The sequence below is a fragment of the Mustelus asterias genome, chromosome 2 (assembly GCF_964213995.1).
Source record: "Mustelus asterias chromosome 2, sMusAst1.hap1.1, whole genome shotgun sequence".
In the NCBI taxonomy this organism is placed as follows: domain Eukaryota; kingdom Metazoa; phylum Chordata; class Chondrichthyes; order Carcharhiniformes; family Triakidae; genus Mustelus; species Mustelus asterias.
Window position 1 is genome coordinate 11,969,755 of NC_135802.1, and position 19,490 is coordinate 11,989,244.

General features: G+C 47.6%; 1 pseudogene; it reads left to right on the forward strand.

Moving 5' to 3' along the window:
* The first annotated feature begins 7,302 nt into the window (after window positions 1–7,302).
* Window positions 7,303–7,509, forward strand: LOC144481657 (U2 spliceosomal RNA; annotated as a pseudogene).
* Window positions 7,510–19,490: the final 11,981 nt, after the last annotated feature.

Consider the following 19,490-nt stretch of genomic DNA (forward strand, 5'->3'; position numbering starts at 1 on the left):
GGAGGAAACCGGAGCACCCGGAGGAAACCCACGCAGACACGGGGGGAATATGCAAACTCCACACAGACAGTGACCCAAGCTGGGAATTGAACCCAGATCCCTGGCACTGTGAGACAGCAGTGCTAACCACTGTGCCACCGTGCCACCCGTATTCTTTCATCGCTGACAAGGCCAACATTTGTTGCCCCTCACCAATTGCCCCTTGAACTGAGTGTCTCGCTCGGCCATTTCAGAGGGCAGTTGAGAGTCAACCAGATTGCTGTGGCTCTGGAGTCACATGTAGGCCAGACCAGGTAAGGATGGCAGATTTCCTTCCCTAAAGGACATTAGTGAACTAGATGGGTTATTTTTTCATCGCAATCTATGATTTCTCAAAGAAAGAACAAAGAACAAAGAACAATACAGCACAGGAACAGGCCCTTCGGCCCTCCAAGCCCGCGCCGCTCCCCGGTCCAGGATTGAATCCTGAATCCAGGATCCCCGCCCAATTTTCCAGCCTATCTACATACCAATATCCTATCCACCGAGCTGTCCCTCACAGCTACGATGCTTTGTTCATTACAACCTATTAACTCACCCCCACCCCCCTATTCCAGACCATGTGATCCCCAGGGAGAGGCGAAAACCCAGAGTGAAAAACCCCAGGGCCAATATGGGGAAAAAAAAAATCTGGGAAATTCCTCTCCGACCCCCTGAGGCGATCGAAACGAGTCCAGGAGATCACAGTGGCCCTGATCGGAAAATGCTTCCCAACCCTAGTCATTTCCACTTCCATGAACACCATATGAATTCCCTGCCCCCGAGACAGGTTCCCAACTATCCGCAGTCTCGCTCTGTACTGGCACCAGCAAGATGATCATAGAATGAAGCCTTGAAACGAGAAACAAGGAACAATTAGCCCGCGCCGCTCCCTGGTCCAAACTAGACCACTCTTTTGTATCCCTCCATTCCCACTCCGTTCATACAGCTGTCTAGATAAGTCTTAAACGTTCCCAGTGTGTCCGCCTCTACCACCTTGCCCGGCAACACATTCCAGGCCCCCACGACCCGTATCTCCTAGGAGATCAACAGGTTGGAATGCTATACCACCAATTTCAAACTGGTTAGAAGCTTGTTCCAGCTTTCTCCCCCTCATGGGAGGTTAGTTAGGAAGGTTCAGTCGCTAGGTATACATGGGGAGGTAGTAAATTGGATAAGACACTGGCTCAATGGAAGAAGCCAGAGAGTGGTTGTGGAGGATTGCTTCTCTGAGTGGAGGCCTGTGACTAGTGGTGTGCCGCAGGGATCGGTGTTGGGGCCATTGTTGTTTGTCATCTATATCAATGATCTGGATGATAATGTGGTCAATTGGATCAGCAAGTTTGCTGATGATACAAAGATTGGAGGTGTAGTGGACAGTGAGGAAGGTTTTCAAAGCTTGCAGAGGGATTTGGACCAACTAGAAAAATGGGCTGAAAAATGGCAAATGGAATTTAACGCAGACAAGTGTGAGATATTGCACTTTGGAAGGACAAACCAAAGAAGAACGTACAGGGTAAATGGTAGGACTCTGAAGAGTGCAGTTGAACAGAGGGATCTGGGAATACAGGTACAGAATTCCCTAAAAGTGATGTCACAGGTGGATAGGGTCGTAAAGAGTGCCTTTGGTACATTGGCCTTTATAAATCGGAGTATCGAGTATAAAAGTTGGAGTGTTATGGTAAGGTTATATAAGGCATTAGTGAGGCCGAATTTGGAGTATTGTGTACAGTTTTGGTCACCTAGTTACAGGAAGGATGTAAATAAGATTGAAAGAGTGCAGAGAAGGTTCACAAGGATGTTGCCGGGACTTGAGAAGCTAAGTTACAGAGAGAGATTGAATAGGTTGGGACTTTATTCCCTGGAGCGTAGAAGATTGAGGGGAGATTTGATAGAGGTGTATAAGATTTTGATGGGTATAGATAGAGTGAATGCAAGCAGGCTTTTTCCGCTGAGGCTAGGGGAGAAAAAAACCAGAGGGCATGGGTTAAGGGTGAAAGGAGAAAAGTTTAAAGGGAATATTAGGGGGGGCTTCTTCACGCAGAGAGTGGTGGGAGTGTGGAATGAGCTGCCGGATAAAGTGGTAAATGCGGGGTCACTTTTAACATTTAAGAAAAACTTGGACGGGTTCATGGATGAGAGGGGTGTGGAGGGATATGGTCCAAGTGCAGGTCAGTGGGACTAGGCATAAAATGGTTCGGCACAGACAAGAAGGGCCAAAAGGCCTGTTTCTGAGCTGTAATTTTCTATGGTTCTAACTGTGTTTCCGATTGTGCAAAATTGTTCAGAATGTCCAGACAAAGGAAGGATCCAGCTCCCCCTGCTGGACAGTCCCCACGGAAATGTTAACCCTTGGCACCTGCATCTGGAATATTTGGTTTGATTTGCTTTGAGTTGATTTATTATTGTCACATGTATTAGTCTACAGTGAAAAGTATTGTTTCTAGCACGCTTTACAGACAAGGCATACCGTTCATAGAGAAGGGAAAGGAGAGAGTCCAGACTGTAGTGTTACTAGGGTGCAGAGAAAGATCAGCTTCATGCAAGGTAAGTCCATTCAAAAGTCTGATGGCAGCAGGGAAGAAACTGTTCTTGAGTTGGTTGGTACGTGACCTCAGACTTTTGTATCTTTTTCTCGATGGAAGAAGGTGGGAGAGAGAATGTCTAGGGTGCGTGGGGTCCTTTTCCGAGGCAGCGGGAAGTGTCGACAGCATCAATGGGTGGGAGGCTGGTTTGAGTGATGGACTGGGCTTCATTCACGACCCTTTGTAGTATCTTGCGGTCTTGGACAGAGCAGGAGCCACACCAAACTGTAATACATCTGGAAGGGCTGCTTTCTATGGTTCATCTGTAAAAGTTTACAAGGATGTTGCCAGGACTCAAGGGACAAGGATTGGCCCACTCAAGGACAGGGCAGGGAATCTATGCGATGCGTGGAGCTGGAGGAAATGGGCGAGGTATTAAATGAGTACTTTGCATCAGTATTCACCAAAGAGAAGGACTTGGTGGATGATGAATCTTGGGAAGGGTGTGTAGATACCCCAGAATACTGAGAGAGGCAAGGGAGGAAATTGCGGGGGCCTTGAGAGAAATATTTGCATCCTCACTGGCGACAGGGGAGGTCCCAAAAGATTGAAGAATAGCCAAAGTTGCTCCTTTGTTTAAGAAGGGTAGCAAGGATAATCCAGGTCAGAGAGCCATGGAGTCAGAGAGGATCACAACCTGGAAACAGGCCCTTCGGCCCAACTTGTCCATGCTGCCCTTTTTTTAAAAATCCCTAAGCTGACCCCAATTGCCCGCATTTGGCCCATATCCCTCTGTACCAGTCGTATCCATGTAACTGTCTATATGCATTTTAAAAGACAAAATTGTACCCGCCTCTACTACTGCCTCTGGCAGCTTGTTCCAGACACTCACCACCCTCTGTGTGAAAAAATTGCCCCTCTGGACACCTTTGTATCTCTCCCCTCTCACCTTAAACCTATGCCCCCTAGTTTTAGACTCCCCTACCTTTGGGAAAAGATATTGACTATCTAGCTGATCTGTGCCCCTCATTTTTTTTGGAGACCTCTATAAGATCACCCCTCAGCCTTCTACGCTCCAGAGGAAAAATGTCCCAGCCTATCCAGCCTCTCCTTATAACTCAATCCATCAAGTCCCGGTAGCATCCTAGTAAATATTTTCTGCACTCTTTCTAGTTTAATAATATCCTTTCTATAATAGGGTGACCAGAACTGTACACAGTATTCCAAGTGTGGCCTTACCAATGTCTTGTACAACTTCAACAAGACATCCCAACTCCTGTATTCAATGTTCTGACCAATGAAACCAAGCACGCTGAATGCCTTCTTCACCACTCTGTCCACCTGTGACTCCACTTTCAAGGAGCTATGAACATGTACTCCTAAATCTCTTTGTTCTGTAACTCTCCCCAACGCCCTACCATTAACTGAGTAAGTCCTGCCCTGGTTCAATCTACCAAAATGCATCACCTCGCATTTATCTGAATTAAACTCCATCTGCCGTTCATCAGCCCACTGGCCCAATTGATCAAGATCCCGTTGCAATTGGAGATAACTTTCTTCACTGTCCAATATGCCACAAATCTTGGTGTCATCTGCAAACTTACTAACGATGCCTCTATATTCTCATCCAAATCATTAATATAAATGACAAATAATAGTGGACCCAGCACTGATCCCTGAGGCACACCGCTGGTCACAGGCCTCCAGTTTGAAAAACAACCCTTTACAACCACCCTCTGGCTTCTGTCAAGAAGCCAATTTTGTATCCATTTAGATACCTCACCCTGGATCCTGTGAGATTTAACCTTATGCAACAACCTACCATGCGATACCTTGTCAAAGGCCTTGCTAAAGTCCATGTAGACAACATCAACTGCACTGTCCTCATCTACCTTCTTGGTTACCCCTTGAAAAAACAGGTGAGCCTTACGTCAGTGGTACGTCACTGAAAGTGGCAATGCAGGTGGAGAAGGTAGTGAAGAAGGCATACGGCATGCTTGCCTTCATCGGCCGGGGCATTGAGTTTAAAAATTGGCAAGTCATATTGCAGATTTATAGAACCTTAGTTTGGCCGCACTTGGAACATAGTGTTCAATTCTGGTTGCCACACTGCCAGAAGGATGTGGAGGCTTTGGAGAGGATACAGAAAAGATTTACCAGGATGTTGCCTGGTATGGAGGGCATTAGCTATGAGGAGAGGTTGGAGAAACTTGGTTTGTTCTCACTGGAACGACAGAGGTTGAGGGACAGCCTGATAGAAGTCTGCAAGATTATGAGGGGCATGGACAGAGTGGATAGTCAGAAGCTTTTTCCCAGGGTGGAAGAGTCAATTACTAGGGGGCATGGGTTTAAGGTACGAGGGGCAAGGTTTAAAAGAGATGTACGAGGCAAGTTTTTTACATAGAGGGTGGTGAGTCCATGGAACTTGCTGCCGGGGGAGGTAGTGGAAGCGGATACGATAGTGGGCACCTTTTAAGGGGCATCTTGACAAATACATGAATAGGATGGGAATAGAGGGATACGGTCCCCGGAAGGGTAGGGGGTTTTACTTCACACGGGCAGCATGGTCGGTGCGGCTTGGAGGGCCAAACAGCCTGTTCCTGTGCTATAATTTGTTCTTTGTAACAACGGGTGAATTAAAATGCAAATTCATTTTGTTTTGGGGATGTGTGTGTGTCACTAGTCAAAGGGTCACACATGGAGCTCAAACATCCTCCAGTTCCCCAGAAAACCAGATAGGACTCAAATTCCCTTTCCAGGTCTTTGTTTGAGCATATGCAATGAGGGGAGTTGGCGGAGGGTGGCGGGCTCACCTCAGACAGGCTGCTGTATGGACTCTGATCAATTGCACACCGGATGTTTTATATGGTATTGTGTTACAAACATCTATATAAACCAATCACTGACCACAATTGCCAACAATTTACTAATTTTAAACTGATCGCACCCCCTTCCCCATGTTTAAGTTTATTAGTGTCACAGGTAGGCTTACATTAACACTGCAATGAAGTTACTGCGAACGTCCCCTAGTCGCCACACTCTGGCTCCTGTTCGGGTACACTGAGGGAGAATGTAGCATGGCGGATACACCTAACCAGCACGTCTTTCGGACTGTGGAGGGAAACTGGAGCGCCCGGAGGAAACCCACGCAGACACGAGGAGAACGTGCAGACAGTGACCCAAGCCAGGAATCGACCCCGGCCCTCTGGCGCTGTGAGGCAGCAGCGCTAACCACCGTGCCACCGTGCCGCCCGTGTGGTCAGTGTTCTTTGCTCTTTATTCAAACTGTTTCATCCAGCCAATCATATCCATGCACAGCAGGGCTCCCATGATCCTTAGCAGGGGGGGGTCAGTGTACATTTCACCAACAGAGACAGAACAAAGACACAAGGCCTTGTGGTTACCAGCCCTCCATTTTAAGTAACTTTCCTCCATTTGGAGTATGCTGATTAAATTTAATAAATCTAATTCATGCTTTACTTTTTATTTTTCCCTTTTCTCCAGCAAAACTGCAATGTATTGCCCCTTGAGAAGGTGGTGGTGAGCTGCCTTCTTGAATCGCTGCAGTCCACGTTCTGTGGGTTGACCCACCATGCCGTTAGGGAGGGAATTCCAGGATTTTGACCCAGCGAACGACAATATATTTCCAAGTCAGGATGGTGAGGGGACTGGAGGGGAACTTGCAGCTGGTGGCGTTCCCATGTATCTGCTGCCCTTGTCCTTTGAGATGGCTGAGGTCACAGGTTTGGAAGGTTCTGCTGCTGTGCAATGACCAAAAACCATCGAACAATAGAAAAGTTACAGCACAGAAGGAGGCCATTCAGCCCATCTTGGCCGTGTCAGCCCGAGGATACCCAGGTGCCCCTTCTAATCCCACCTTCCTGCACCCGACTCATAGCCCTATAGCTTACAGCACTGAAGGTGCAGATCCAGGTCCTTTTAAAAAGAGTTTAGGGTCTCTGCCTCCACCACCAACCCGGGCAGAAAATTCCAGACACCCACCACCCTCTGTGTAAAAATGTTCCTCCTCATGCCCCCTCTACACCTACTGCACCTATCTTGAATCAACGTCCCCTGAACAAAGAACAAAGAACAGCACAGCACAGTACAACACAGCCTTCAGCCCTCCAAGCCTATGCCGATAGAACCTGGGTTCTAGAATTCTCCGCCAAGGGAAACAATTTTAACCTGCCCACTCTATCTCTTCCCCTTATAATTTTGGACACCTCTATCAAGTCACCACTCAGCCTTCTTTGCTCCAAGGAAAATAACCCCAACCTATCCAACCTCTCCTCATAGCTACACTTTTCCAGCCCTGACAACATTCTTATAAACCTCCTCTGCGCTCTTTCCAGAGCGATCACGTCCTTCCTGTAATGTGGTGAACAATCCATGATGGCCTGTATGCACTACTCAATCCTCCTTTTCATCTAACTCTATCCACATAACCCTCAATTCCATTTCCCTCCATTGTAGATTCAATGGTTAATATTCATGAGACAATGATGTTATTGATAACGTAAGCATGACATCAAAAGTCCAAACGACCAAGAAACTGCAGGCGGAGCAAGACACAGAATCGCCTGTGTCCTGAAAACCATCTACTTACCGTGAGGTCTTTGTAAGTAGTTTCAATAAATAATTTGAGAAAATCAATAACAGTGGAGGCAATTCTCCCAAAAGAGTGTTGAATTTGTGGGAAAACTGGAGTAATCCACGCTGGTTTTTTCAATGGGAGTTCAGGTCCACCAGCATGAATATCGCTTCTCGGCCTTTTGGCTAAGATCAAGTGTAGTATGGATCGCCTGCACTTGGTTGAGGTCATTAGGTTACACTGAAGCTTCATATGTTTCATATGAAGCAATTTTTAAAAGCGGCATCTCGGCCTTTTGGCTAAGATGCAAATGAGCCCAAGTCTTGGAGGAGGAGCCTCCCCCTTCTCCAATCAGCTTGGCTCATGTAGATCGGGCCCAGGACAGGATGGTTTAGTCGCTCGCCCTGTCTTGTCAGCCTGGATCTGAAATGTCTCAACTTGTTGAGACTCTGAATTGGATTTGATTTGATTGAATTGGAAAAGTATTTTAAAAAATTAGATGTCAGGGGCCTATCCCCACCCGGGGGGGTGAAACCAGTGGGACTCTGCACATGCGCGGTAGTCCCCACCTGTCAGCCTCCTGATCGCTGGCCAGCTCGATCGCTGCCCCCCTCAACTGCCCCCCCCCCCGCCCCAATGGCCCGATCACAACCCCCCAACTATTCCCAGGCCAGCCTCGCCCCCCCCCGGCCCCCGGCCCCCAGTCCCAGTCCACCCCGATCTCCAGCCCTCCACCCCCCCGCAGTGCAGACACCCTCGCAGTCCCTTTCCATGTGAATTCTTTGGAGCTACCCCCTCCCGGTAGTCTCAAACTTAACACTCCCCAATGCTGCCCTGGATTCCTGGGCCAATCAGAGAACAAGATCCCAGGAATAAATGGGTTAGAATCATAGAATCCTACAGTGCAGAAGGAGGCCATTTGGCCCATTGAGTTTGCACCGATCACAATCCCACCCAGGCCCCATCCCCGTAACCCCACATATTTACTCTGCTCACCCCCTGACACTAAGGGGCAATTTAGCAAGGCCAATCCACCTAACCCGCACATCTTTGGAGTGTGGTAGTTTGGGCGGCATGGTGGCACAGTGGTTAGCATTGCTGCCACACAGTGCCAGGGTCCGGGTTTGATTCCCAGCCCTGGGTCACTGTCTGTGTGGAGTTTGCACGTTCTCCCTGTGTGCGTTTGCTCCGGGTGCTCCGGTTTCCTCCCACAGTCCAAAGATGTGCGGGTTAGGTGGATCGACCATGCTAAATTGCCCTTTAGTGTCAGGGGGACTAGCTAGGGTAAATGCAGGTGGTATGGGGATAGGGCCTGGGTGGGATTGTGGTCGATGCAGACTCGATGGGCCGAATGGCCTCCTTCTGCATTGTAAGATTCTCTGATTCATCTATGATGAAACCGGAGCACCCGGAGGAAATCCACGCAAACACGGGGAGAACGTGCAAACTCCACACAGACAGTGACCCAGGGCTGGGAATCGAACCCGGGTCCCTGGCACTGTGAGGCAGCAGTGCTAACCACTGTGCCACCGTGCCACCTAAACTGATGAACGTATTGAGGGACTGAATTGGATTGAGACCCCGCGAGTCCAAATAAACAAGTTTAACCAATGCCACATGTTGCAGATGGCGACAGTCCCATTTTATCACAGTACGCTGTCTCCTTCGATTGATGGAGGAAGGAGCAAGATGCGACCCTACGAACTCCCAGTCACCACTGAGCAGGTTTGAGTGAGGCTGTGAAGAAAGTGAATTTACTTTGATTTGATTTGATTTATTATTGTCACATGTATTAGTATATAGTGAAAAGTATTGTTTCTTGCACGAGATACAGACAAAGCATACCGTTCATAGAGAAGGAAAGGAGAGAGTGCGGAATGTAGTGTTACAGTCACAGCTAGGGTGTAGAGAAAGATCAGCTTAATACGAGGTAAGTGGATTCAGAAGTCTGACAGCAGCAGGGAAGAAGCTATCCATGCCTTACCCCGCTGACAGTTAGAGGCACTCCCATTAGCTCTTGGAATCGTTAATCTTTTGCTTTGCTTTCGACAGTTTAAAATACTTACAGGATCCTCTTGACAGCAGTCCAATCCTCACACGACACTGCTCCCTTGTGGGTCTCTGTGCGGTGATCTGACCACTTCCTTTGCGGAAAGTAATTATCCTGTTTAAAATTATACTAATGTTTTCCAGCGCGATTCAAAAAATTATTACACGCTGAGTTTTTGCCTTTTGAAAGTGCGTTAAATGGAATAGGGGAAATTAAAAGTAAGTAAAGTAATTTATTTATTAGTCACAAGTAGGCTTACATTAACACTGCAATGAAGTAACTGTGAAATTCCCCTCGTCGCCGCACTCCGGCGCCTGTTCGGGTACACTGAGGGAGAATTTAGCACGGCCAATGCACCTAACCAGCACGTCTTTCAGACTGTGGGAGGAAACAGGAGCACCCGGAGGAAACCCACGCAGACACGGGGAGAATGTGCAGACTCCGCACAGACAGTGACCCAAGCCGGGAATCAAACCCAGTTGCCTGGCGCTGTGAGGCAGCAGTGCTAACCACTGTGCCAGCATGCCGCCCTCACAGCATTACAGTACAGAAGGCCATTCGGCCCATTGTGCTGGCGCCGTTTTTAATTCAAGCTGCCCCGGCTTCTTCACGGTCATCACTTTTTGTGTCTTGTTTAGTCACCAGACAAGATGAGGAATGAGTGGCAGTGGGGCACTCTGAGTCGGAAGGTTCAAGTCCCACTGAGTGACCAGTTACAAAAATGTAGGCTAGTGCAGAAAAGGTTCACAAGGATGTTGCCGGGACTTGAGAAGCTGAGTTACAGAGAGGGATTGAATAGGTTGGGACTTTATTCCCTGGAGCGTAGAAGATTGAGGGGAGATTTGATAGAGGTGTATAAGATTTTGATGGGTATAGATAGAGTGAATGCAAGCAGGCTTTTTCCGCTGAGGCTAGGGGAGAAAAGAACCAGAGGGCATGGGTTAAGGGTGAAAGGAGAAAAGTTTAAAGGGAATATTAGGGGGGGCTTCTTCACGCAGAGAGTGGTGGGAGTGTGGAATGAGCTGCCGGATAAAGTGGCAAATGCGGGGTCACTTTTAACATTTAAGAAAAACTTGGACGGGTTCATGGATGAGAGGGGTGTGGAGGGATATGGTCCAAATGCAGGTCAGTGGGACGAGGCATAAAATGGTTCGGCACAGACAAGAAGGGCCAAAAGGCCTGTTTCTGAGCTGTAATTTTCTATGGTTCTATGTTCTGGAGCAGTAGGGAGGAGCGGTAGGGAGTGCAGCATAATGGCGGGAAGTGCTACCCTTCTGATGAAATAGTAAACCAAGAAGACCTCTATTCCTCCATCTATCCTCCATCTTGGGACACTGAGGTTACGACATCTCAGCATTGACTTACTGTTCATCGTAACTGCAGCCAGTACAGAGCTGAACCATGGAACCATAGAATTCCTGCAGTGCAGAAGGAGACCATTCGACCCATCGAGACTGCACGGAATCTCCAACAGAGCATCTTACCCAGGCCCTCTTCCCCACTCTATCCCCACAGCGCTGCACATTCACCCCGCTAATCCCCCTCGCCTTCACATCCCAGGACACTAAGGGGCAATTTAGCATGGCCAATCCACCTAGCCTGCACATCTTTGGACACTAAGGGGCAATTTAGCATGGCCAGCAGCAAGTTAGGTGAATTAGCCATGTGTGTGGGGTTATGGGGATAGGTAGGGATGAGCCAGTGGTTAGCACTGCTGCCTCACAGCTCCAGGGACCTGGGTTCGATTCCTGGCTTGGGTCACTGTCTGCGTGGAGTCTGCACGTTCTCCCCGTGTCTGCGTGGGTTTCCTCCGGGTGCTCCGGTTTCCTCCCACAGTCCAAAGATGGGCGGGTTAGGTGTATTGGCCATGATAAATTGCCCCTCGGTGTCCCGGGATGTGTAGATTAGAGGGATTAATGAGATAAATATGTGGGGTTATGGGGATACGGTCTGGGTGGGATTGTGGTCGGTGCAGACTCGATGGGCCGAATGGCCTCCTTCTGCACTGTAGGGTTTCTATGATTATCTAGGTGGGATGCTCTGTCAGAGAGTCAGTGCAGACCCGATGGGCTGAATGGACTCCCTGGCACCAGGGAGGCCACACAGCATATGGGACGTTCAATGATGGTTAGAGAAACGCCTGTCTGTCCCCCTGACTGTGTCTCAGTCAATATTGTATTTGGGGCCGTTTATATTTGGAGAATTATGGTCCGGTTATGAATATTTAAGCCAAGGAAAAAAATTATATTTGATTTATAATCCTTGGAAGTCGGCTTCCTTGAAAACAAAGCCTGGATTTCTAAGCGGTGATGAATGGCTCACTGATGTTTACATTCAAATACATTCAGACATACTTACAAATTAGGCCACTCGGCCCCTTCAGCTTGTTCCTCCATTCAATAAGATCATGGCTGAACTGATTGTGACCTCAACCCCACCTTCCTGCCTACCCCCGATAAACTTCACCCCCTTGTTAATCAAGAATCTGTCTAGCTCTGCCTTCGGGCGGCATGGTAGCACAGTGGTTAGCACTGCTACTTCACAGCTCCAGGGACCTGGGTTCGATTCCCGGCTTGGGTGACTGCCTGTGTGGAATTTGCACCTTCTCCTTGTGTCTGCGTGGGTTTCCTCCGGGTGCTCCAGTTTCCTCCCACAGTCCAAAAGACGTGCTGGTTAGGTGCATTGGCCGTGCTAAATTCTCCCTCAGTGTACCCGAACAAGCACCGGAGTGTGGCGACTGGGGGATTTTCACTGTAACTTCATTGCAGTGTTAATGTAAGCCTACTTGTGACACTAATAAATAAACTATTGGAATGGTGGATTGGGCTCAGGGGGCTGACTGGACAATTCCTGCTCCTAATTTGCACGTTCATATGAAGGTAAGGTTAGTTGAGGAGCCTACTTGGATGATAATAAATAAAATTTAAACTTAACAATATTCAAAGACTCTGCTTCCTCTGCCTTTCGAGAAAGAGAATTCCAGAGACTCACCACCATCGAGGAGAAGGTTTTTCTCAAGATGGCGCTGGGGCGTGGTGAACTGCGCCCAGCATACCTTCTAATTCTATCTTTTACTCTCGTTTCATGCTTCTAAAACTTAATTCTAACTATGTAAAACTCTCTAACAATGCTCCAATTAAATCTCTTACATACTTTGACACCCTAGCTATGACTGTAACACTACATTCTGAACTCTCTCCTTTCCTTCTCTATGAACGGTATACTTTGTCTGTATAGCGCGCAAGAAACAATACTTTTCACTGTATTTTAATACATGTGACAATAATAAATCAAATCAAATCAAAAAAAATCTCCTCATCTCTGACTTAAATGGACGACCCCTTATTTTTAAACAACGACCCTTTAGTTCCAGATTCTCCCACAGGCGGAAACGTTGTTACATGATTAACTGTCAATAGTGTGGGTGCGAATGCAATGGAGGAAGTTCTGGAAAGGCTCACAGGAATGATCAAAGTGAAGAGTTCCGGTTCCGTCGCTAGATTGGAGGAGTTAGGATCGTTTCACTTGGAGAAGAGAAGATGCAATCGAGGTGCTCAAAATCCCGAGGAGTCTGGACAAAGTAGATAGGGTGAAACTGTTCCAAATGGTGGAAGGATCGAGAATGAGAGGGGCACCAATTCGAGGTAACTGGTGTAAAGAAGCAAAAGTGATGTTTGGAAAAGCTTTTCCAAATAAATGTGAGGTGATTCATTTTGGTAGGACTAATTTAAATGTGGATTACAGGGTCAAAGGTAGGGTTCTGAAGACTGTGGAGGAACAGAGAGATCTTGGGGTCCATATCCACAGATCTCTAAAGGTTGCCACTCAAGTGGATAGAGCCGTGAAGAAGGCCTATAGTGTGTTAGCTTTTATTAACAGGGAGTTGGAGTTTAAGAGCCGTGGGGTTATGCTGCAACTGTACAGGACCTTGGTGAGACCACATTTGGAGTATTGTGTGCAGTTCTGGTCACCTCACTATAAGAAGGATGTGGAAGCGCTGGAAAGAATGCAGAGGAGATTTACCAGGATGCTGCCTGGTTTGGAGGGTAGGTCTTATGAGGAAAGGTTGAGGGAGCTAGGGCTGTTCTCTCTGGAGCGGAGGAGGCTGAGGGGAGACTTAATAGAGGTGCATAAAATGATGAAGGGGATAGATAGAGTGAACGTTCAAAGACTATTTCCTCGGGTGGATGGAGCTATTACAAGGGGGCATAACTATAGGGTTTGTGGTGGGAGATACAGGAAGGATGTCAGAGGTAGGTTCTTTACTCAGAGAGTGGTTGGGGTGTGGAATGGACTGCCTGCAGTGATAGTGGAGTCAGACACTTTAGGAACATTTAAGCGGTTATTGGATAGGCACATGGAGCACACCAGGATGATAGGGAGTGGGATAGCTTGATCTTGGTTTCAGATAAAGCTCGGCACAACATCGTGGGCCGAAGGGCCTGCTCTGTGCTGTACTGTTCTATGTTCTAAGCCTGGGTGCCGGGGGGGAGGCTCAAACCTGGGATGCACTGCCCAAGAGTCTGGTGGAGGCAGGCTCGATCAGGACGGAATTAGATCATTATCTGAAATGGGATCATAATCTGAAATAATCTGATGGGAGGCTGTCCGTGTGGCCTTGAGCTGGCCTCAAGGACAAACTCCCATCCATTCACTCTGTCTACACTTCCCACTGCCTCGGCAAAGCAGCCAGCATAATCAAGGACCCCACGCACCCCGGACATTCTCTCTTCCACCTTCTTCCATCAGGAAAAAGATACAAGACCCTAAGATCACATATCAACCTGATTCAAGAACAGCTTCTCCTCTGCTGACATCAGATTTTTCAATGGACCTGCACGGGGGCAGCAGGATGGCACTGTGGTTAGCACTGCTGTCTCACAGCGCCAGGGACCCAGGTTCAATTCTGGCCTTGGGTCACTGTCTGTGCAGAGTCTGCACATTGTCTGCGTGAGTTTCCTCCGGGTGCTCCGATTTCCTCCCACACTCCAAAGATGTGCGGGTTAGGTTGATTGGCCGTGCAAAATTTCCCCTTAGGGTCAGGGGGACTAGCAAGGTAAATGTGTGGGGTTACAGGGATAGGGCCTGGAGGGGATTGTTGTCAGTACAGACTCATAGAATCATAGAATCCCTACAGTACAGAAGGAGGCCATTCAGCCCATTGAGTCTGTAACAACCACAATCCCACCCAGGACCTATTCCCGTAGCCCCACACATTTACCCTGCTAATCCCCCGACACTCAAGTCAATTTAGTATGGCCAATCAACCTAACCCGCAACTCTTTTGACTCGATGGGCTGAATGGCCTCTTTCTGCACTGTAGGGATTGTATGATTCTAAATTAAGTTGATCTTTCTCTACACCCTAGCTATGACTGTAACACTACATTCTGCATCTGTCTCTTTTCCTTCTCTATGAACGGTATGCTTTGTTCGTATAGCACGCAAGAAACAATACTTTTCATTGTATACTCATACACGTGACAATAATAAATCAAATCAAATCAATAATGGGAGTGTGGCCTTAGGTGAACCATTCCATTGGCAAGATAGCATGGGCAGAATGAGCCGAATGGCCTCCACTGCTGTAACCATTCTGTGATTCTGCCATCGATAATAGGGGGAAAAGTTGCACCCACTTACTTAATTGTGCCTTTTAATACAACTCCGAATCCAAATAAGCAAATTGCAGACAAAGGGCGTTATAATAATCTCTCAATTCAGATGATCGATCTGCCAATGACAACACCAAGCTCATCCAGACGGTTGCCACGGAGACTACGTCTGAAATGATTGCCACAATAAAGATTAATCAATTCAGTTATAACTGTTATTGGCTGGTGTAGGTTTCAGCCGATGGCGTGATATACTGCTCGCAGTCATACTGTTTTTTTATATACCACTGCGGCTCATTAATTTGAATGGTTTACAATAGGTTCGAGTGCACAGAATGAGTTACGACAGTTATATACTGGAGGAGGCTTCTTGGGGAGCAGTGCTGAGGTCACGGCTGTTTATGCTACACTTAAGTGGCTTGGAAGTGGATCAAGGAACAGAAGTTTTCCAAGTTTTGTTTTCCCTCCCACAGAGTCTCAAACTGGAAAGAACTGTAAATAACAGGCAGCAGGCTAATATGTCAAGTATAAATGGGGCAGCACAGTGGTTAGAACTGCTACCTCACAGCGCCAGGGACCCGGGTTCAATCCTGGCCTCGAGTGACTATCTGGGCAGAGTCTGCAGATTCTCCCCGTGTCTGCGTGGGTTTCCTCCGGGTGCTCCGGTTTCCTCTCACAGTCCAAAGGTGTGCGGGTTAAGTTGATTGGCCATGCTAAATTGCCCCTTTGTGTCAGGGAGATTGGCAGGGTAAATATGTGGGGTTACAGGGTTAGGGCCTGGGTGGGATTGTTGTCGGTGCAGACTCGATGGGCCGAATGGCCTCTTTCTGTACTATAGGCATTCTTTTTCTAATTGCAACTGGATCCCCAGGGGTTCCCTACTGTGACCCTTGCGATTTTGGATATGAGTTAACGATACAGATTTGTGGGTACAGGGTATAACCCCAAAATTTACAGAGGACAACTGTGGTGGCATGGACCCTTTAATGGGTGATCCTTTTGGACCATGTGACTGGGCCAGAACCAATGGAGTGTGAAAGCATGAACCTGGGCCAATCGGAAGTGAGGGCACGCATTCCCGGGGCTGTGAGGCAGCAGTTGGATTCATGGCACTGCAGGGTCTATTCATTCCTTTGAATAGACGTAGACGGCACTGGTGCAATGAATTTCTCTTATTGAACAGAACTTAAAATTAAATCATTACAAAAGCAAACAGAAAGGGAAAAAAGCGAGAGAGAAAGAGAGAGAGACTGACTTCACCTGTCAGTCCTGTACTGATCAAAACAGAACTCCAAAACAGACGCACAGTTCCACAGTATATCCATCCTTATCTCGCGGCCTTGTAGATGTTGTTTATGAAAAACTTCGTTTAGCTTAGGAGAAAGCCTGTTTTGCTGGCATTGCACTTTGTCAAAAATGCCGTCAATTTTCTAGCTAACCCAGCATGCCTTCTGAGTTTTAAAATGTAGCCAAGTTAAAACTGAGTTCGTTAATTTTGTAAGCTTAGCATTTAAATGTAATTACATAGGCAGAAATATCTTAAAATGAAACGAACCATACACAGGCTCAATAAATAAATGTTCTCAATCAATTAATCCTTTAGTTTGTCACTTCCCACTCGCATTACGACAACAATGAAATCTGGAGGTGCAGTAAGCTCTGAGGAAAGAGCAATAGACAACAAGAAGTCTCGACTCTGAGTGCCAAGGTTCAAGATTCAAATCCCAATCGAGGGCTTGAACACAAAGATCAAAGCTGACACTGTGGTGCAGTACTGAAGGAGTGCTGCATTGTTAGACCTGATAACTTTCAGGTGAGACTTTAAGCCGTTTGCTCTGGTGGGTACAAAAGAATCCCAAGGCATTTCTGCGAAGAAGAACAGGGCGGTTACACATGTACAAGTCGAATTTTGGAGACCAAATCTTTTGAGCAAGAGTCATGGGGTCAACTTTTCCATGGGTAATATTATTAATGGATTGATAAGGGCACAGTGATTGGCACCGCTGCCTCACAGCGCCAGAGACCTGGGTTCGATTCCCAGCTTCGGGTCACTGTGTGGAGTTTGCATGTTGTCCCCTTGTCTGTGCAGAATTCCTCCAGGTGCTCCGGTTTCCTCCCGCAGTCCGAAAGACATGCTGGTTAGGGTGCATTGGCCGTGCTAAATTCTCTCTCAGTGTACCCGAACAGGCACCAGAGTGTGGTGACAAGGGGATTTTCTCCTTGTGTCTGCGTGGGTTTCCTCCGGGTGCTCCGGTTTCCTCCCACACTCCAAAGATGTGAGGGTTAGGTTGATTGGCCATGCTAAATTGCCCCTTAGTGTCAGGGGGATTAGCATGATATATACGTGGGGCTATGGGGATAGGAACTGGCAGGATTGTTGTCAGTGCAGGTTTAATGGGTCGAATGGCTTCCTTCTGCTCTGTAGGGATTCCATAAGTGCATTTAATTTAGGCTTATAAAGAGACCCTCAGAATGGAATGAAGTAAAAATCACCAACCTTAAAGAATTCATATTAATTCCATAGAACATATAGAACATAGAACATTACAGCGCAGAACAGGCCCTTCGGCCCACGATGTTGCACCGACCAGTTAAAAAAAAACTGTGACCCTCCAACCTAAACCAATTTCTTTTCGTCCATGAACCTATCTACGGATCTCTTAAACGCCCCCAAACTAGGCGCATTTACTACTGATGCTGGCAGGGCATTCCAATCCCTCACCACCCTCTGGGTAAAGAACCTACCCCTGACATCGGTTCTATAACTACCCCCCCTCAATTTAAAGCCATGCCCCCTCGTGCTGGATTTCTCCATCAGAGGAAAAAGGCTATCACTATCCACCCTATCTAAACCTCTAATCATCTTATATGTTTCAATAAGATCCCCTCTTAGCCGCCGCCTTTCCAGCGAAAACAATCCCAAATCCCTCAGCCTCTCCTCATAGGATCTCCCCTCCATACCAGGCAACATCCTGGTAAACCTCCTCTGCACCCTCTCCAAAGCCTCCACATCCTTCCTGCAATGCGGGGACCAGAACTGCACACAGCACTCCAAGTGCGGCCGCACCAGAGTTGTGTACAGTTGCAACATAACGCTACGACTCCTAAATTCAATCCCCCTACCAATAAACGCCAAGACACCATATGCCTTCTTAACAACCTTATCTACTTGATTCCCAACTTTCAGGGATCTATGCACACATACACCTAGATCCCTCTGCTCCTCCACACTATTCAAAGTCCTCCCGTTAGCCCTATACTCAACACATCTGTTATTCCTACCAAAGTGAATTACCTCACACTTCTCCGCATTAAACTCCATCCGCCACCTCTCGGCCCAACTCTGCAACCTGTCTAAGTCTTCCTGCAAACTACGACACCCTTCCTCACTGTCTACCACACCACCGACTTTGGTGTCATCAGCAAATTTGCTAATCCACCCAACTATACCCTCATCCAGATCATTAATAAATATTACAAACAGCAGTGGCCCCAAAACAGATCCCTGAGGTACACCACTTGTAACCGCACTCCATGATGAATATTTACTATCAACCACCACCCTCTGTTTCCTATCCGCTAGCCAATTCCTGATCCAATTTCCTAGATCACCCCCAATCCCATACATCTGCATTTTCTGCAGAAGCCTACCATGGTGAACCTTATCCATATCTATGTATCTGTGAAATATCATAATCCCCATAGTATAGAAGGAGGCCATTCGGCCCATTGACTCTGCACCAATCACAATCTCACCCAGGCCCTATCCCCATAACCCACATATTTACTCTGCTAATCCCCCTAACACAAAGGGGCAATTTAGCATGGCCAATCAACCTAACCAGCACATCTTTGGCCTGTGGGAAGAAACTGGAGCACCCGGAGGAAACCCACGCAGACACGGGGAGAACGTGCAGATTCCGCACAGACAGTGACCCAAGCCGGGAAGCAAACCTATGTTCCTGGAACTGTGAGACAGCAGTGCTAACCATTGTGCCACCATGCCGCCAATTCAAACTTTATACATTTCATCCAACACAAGAAGCATAAAAAATAAGCCCAATGCAGAGGATGCGGGATTCTGAAACGAGAACAGAGGATGCTGGGAAAATCTCAGCCGGTCTGACAGCATCTGTGAGGAGAGAAAAGTAAGTCGTCTCACAACACCAGGTTAAAGTCCAACAGGTTTATTTGGTAGCACCAGCTTTCGGAGCACTGCCCCTTCATCAGGGTGAGTGCGAGTGCCCTAGTCTAACGCTGGCAACTCCACATCTGTGAGGAGAGAAAGCAGAGATAAAGGCCAAAATTCTCTGAGCTTGCACGCCCCGCTGCCGCTGCCAATAAGAATGCAGAATCTGGCTCTCAGCTAAGTCGCCATTCTCGGCAGCGGGACTGGAGAATCCCAGCCATGGGCGAGGTCACGCCAGCGGAGTGGGACGATACGATGAGGGCAAAGGTAGTGGTGGGAGGCCTGTTATTTATGTTGAAATATTCATAGAATCCTACAGTGCAGAAAGAGGCCATTCGGCCCATCGAGTCTGCACCAACCACAATCCCACCCAGGCCCTATCCATATATCCCTACATATTTACCCACTAACCCCTCTAACCTATGCATCCCGGGACACTAAGGGGCAATTTAGAATGGCCAATCAACCTAGCCCGCACATCTTTGGACTGTGGTAGGAAA